We start from the raw sequence: 4,064 nt of genomic DNA, 5'->3' as shown, positions 1-4,064 counted from the left end.
AAAGACTCTAATATCTCATTTCCATGAAGCTGCTGAACCAACCATCAAACAGCCTAAATCCAGATTTCCAGTTATGTGAACTAATTAAAAGTCTTTAATTAAGTCACTACTTTTTAGTATTCTCTTACTTGCAGCTGAATACCATCTTTCTAAGACAATGAATAACTGTGCCCTAAGAAGGGTCTCCCATTATTTTTAGGTACAAAAGGACAGAGAGTTGCCTTTTTACCAAGTTCTTTATTCTGCAACAAAGGTTTCCACTTAATCAGTCTTCCATGTTTCTCTTATAATCTTAGCATAATCTCATTATCCCTCTGATGTCTCTGAAAGATTAATAGCACCCCTTTGACCCCCAGACATTCTTTTTCCGTTTATCTTTTCTGTTTTCTCATTATCACTTTCCACAGACCAAATATTATATCTTGGTTTTTAATTACTTTAATGGGCCTCATCCATAGTAATTGGGACATTTAGGTCATTATCATGTCTCCTCAGCTCTTCTTGAACAATTTTATTGATCATCTCTTTGAGCAAAATCATGTGGGGTACTAGACCCACATAAACTTGTAACTTAGGCCAAAAGTTGTCCTGATGAATTAGCAACAATTCCTTCTGGTGTGAAGCTGCCCTCCCTTTAGAATTGTGGCTGACAGTCATTGCTGTGCCTTAGTGTTATCCGAGGTGGTCTAAGAACTCCTGAGAGCCAGGTCTCCCCCATGCCCATTAAAATCAGGATCCTAGAGAGGAGTCAAACATCAGTATTTTTTATCACTGAAATCCCCATATGATTTCCATGTGCAGCTGACTTTAAAAATCAATGCTTTAGGCCAGTATTTCTCAATTTTTAATGTTCATACGAATAACATGGAAACCTCATTAAAATGCAGATTCTGATTCTGGGCTCTACGGTGGGGACCGACCTTCTGCATGGATAACAAGCTCCCAGGTGATATCCATGGCATGGTCTGAGCCCCATGTTTTGATTAATAAGGGTCTAGCATCTAGATTTAGTAGTCTATTTTAAGACTGGATCTAAACAAATTAAATTCCACTTGGGTACTATTGCAGCAAAAAAAATGATCACTGCAAGAGAGTCAAGAACTCAGAGGGTGGTTGTTTCCATCTCTGGTTTAGTTACAGACTTAAGTGGACCAATCATCCCAGTTTGCCTGGATCTGTAAACATGTTACAGTCATTAGGGGCTCCTGAAGGGGTTCCCAGCATGTGGGACTTTGAGTTTTAAAACGGGACAATTTGGTCACCCTCATTACGGCGGTGTTCTTCATAAAGCAACAGAACAGCCAGGCTTTGCACTTCCACATTCTCATTCCTCTTTCTGGGAACGGCAGTCCACCACAGGGCCAAGGGTGTGCTGGGAAAGATGGTTCAAGGGAAAGAAATGCTGAGTTGCATGCACCAGGAACTTAATGTGACCTCAGAAGGGTAAATAATCAGGCAGATCCAGGTGGACCTAGAAAATCCAAGAACAGGTTTATGACATGGCCACAGAGAGAAGTTCGGGAGACATGGTTGAGGTCTGTGCTCTGGCACTGGGTTCCTGTGTAGCCTGGGGTAACTCAGTCCCCCTCAGTCTGGGCCTCAGTTTCATCAGATAAAACATGGGAGTTGAATTGCTGGATGAGTCAGGGTCTTTCCTGGACACCCAACCCCCACTCCATATGCAGCACGGATAAAGCATACAACCGCCGAACAGCACCTTTCCAGCTCAGATGGAAAGTAAACGCATCTTCTGTTTCGTGAGCAGCTATCTCCAGCGCACTCCAAGACCCTCATAACAATATTAGCATTCATCTTATTCCAGCATCCTTCTCTTCGCTGTTCTTTGATGTTCAGAGAGCTGAGAACTCACAATGCCTTTTTTTTTTTTTTAACGACTATAACATGTTTACAAATCCAAATGAAATTCTATTTTGAGACCCAGCCTTTTGGTTACAAGTGGCTTCCTCCTTCTGATCTTGCCTTCACCCAGGGAGCTCACTTCTCAAATTTTTGTTTTCTTTAGAGAGACAAAGAGTCTCTCCAGCCACCCATTGCCGGATTCCTGTTAACCTTTCATTAAGCCTGCTGACAGCTGGCTCCAGCTCTTCATGAGTTGGTTCAACACATTCCCATTTAAATGTGTCCCACCTGGCTTCATTAAGGTTCCTGCCAGGTTCTCCACTTGTGGCTCTCTCTGCGAATGCAAATAAGATTCTGAGCAAATAATATGGGGACAAGGGAAGATTGAGCTATAAAGGGGTTGGGATTGGAGAACCATCAAAACACTCAGGCCGCCATGGATTTGAGCAAACTAAAATCCATTTGGACCCAACGGAGGCCAATACTGCAGTTCTGTATGCACGGAATGTTAAATTAAGGCCCTTGCTGTGAAGTACAGGGTAGTGGTTAAGAGTGTGGAGTCCTTCCAGCCTGGTTCAAGGCCCTGCTCTGTCATAGGGGGTTGGTCCATGTGACCTTGGGCAAGTTCCTTCGCTTCTCTCTGCTTCTGTTTTCTCCACTCCAAAAGCAGGAGTAATATATCTGTTTTACTGGGCTGCTGTGAGGATTCCACGAGAAATTGCCTTGAAACACTTAGTAGGATACCTAGACCATAGCAAATGCTGTTTAAGGATTGGATGTTATCTCTGATTTAGTCTAGAAAGGCCAAGGTCAAGGTTGCAGAAATAGGTTGTTCTAAACCCTCAAGGTTGGATTGTGGACCCACCATGTAAAAATCAGCTGTAAGAACCACGTCTCCATCAAAGTCCTTCCTTGTGCAAATGGAAAATCAACACTGATTCCATTCTGTCGCATTTCCCATGTGTGTTCCATCTCATTTAGGTTTTTAAGCTCTCTAAGTGAAGTGATCCTCTCTCCTGGGCCCTAGATACTAGGAAGTTATTTGTAGGAGACTACCAATTCATCCTGATTACACGGAGAGGGAAAGAGAGAACTAGACCAACAATCTCCCCTGACCAGGAAGTCTCATCGTAAGAATTATGTATTTATTAATTCATCAGTTGGTAAAACCCACACCCTACCTCCTGGACTTTGGAGTCTCAGACTGGTTGCCTTGTTCCAGCCCGTGGCCACGTGTTGCTTGCCCAGGACGTTATCCTAACTAAGTTGGAGTGGTAAAGTCTTCAAGTGGACACAGGCATGTTGCACTTAGAACAGCCCCGGCACTTCCCTTGCCTCACTCATCTGTGGCAGCTGCCTGGGGCCTCAGACTGAGCCCAGGTGCTTCTTCCACAGCAGAAGTCGGGAGACAGGGCTCTCTGATCTGCATTTAGAAAAGGAGATCTCTGCCACAGCTTGGAGAACAAATCGGAGAGGGGAAGGACTGCAGACGGGGAGTCCAGGCAAATGCCAGCTTCAGTGAGGTCTCTGACACCCACCTCCACCGGGACCTTTGCCTACTGCCACAGGAAACTCCTGACTCTGGGCCACCACACCTGCCCCACAGAGCCCTGGTTAAGGGAGAATTTTTTCTCAAAAAAGAAAAGGTGAGCCAAAATTATGGTGCGGTTCTACATCGCTTCTGGCATTATTGATGAGACCCAGACCCAGGGTTGCTCCTACCATCCCTGGAGGGGGGCGCTGCACTCCAAAAGTTGGGCATAAACAGCGAGATACAAATGCATAGGAGGCAAAGGCAACTAGGGTAGAGAAGGAACCAGAAATCGTGTCCCTGACACAGGGCAATTTGGAGAGACATGAGGCCCTCCGTCCAGTATCTGTAGTGCTGCCAGAGAGAAGAGAGATTACACATGTTCTGTGTAAACACAATGAGTTCCACTACGATCCATAGGCAGATGCTGTCCAGAGACAGACTTTGTTTTAAATATTTCTAAGTCTCAGAACTACCTGAGATTGAATGATCTCCTTTAGATGTGGTAGTGAGCTCACCATCACTGAAATTATTCAAGCACAGTCTGAAAGATCACTTAGCGTGATGCTACCCAGGAGATTAAAGCACCTGGCAGAGAAGGTGCTAAAGGTCTCTAAAGTACTTTCACTTGTGACATTAAAGCAAGACTGGATCATGACACCAATGGAATAGA

This window comes from Neomonachus schauinslandi, chromosome 7 (assembly GCF_002201575.2).
Source record: "Neomonachus schauinslandi chromosome 7, ASM220157v2, whole genome shotgun sequence".
Taxonomy (NCBI): Eukaryota; Metazoa; Chordata; class Mammalia; order Carnivora; family Phocidae; genus Neomonachus; species Neomonachus schauinslandi.
The sequence above is the reverse complement of the archived record's forward strand: the minus strand, read 5'-3'. Positions refer to the sequence as shown.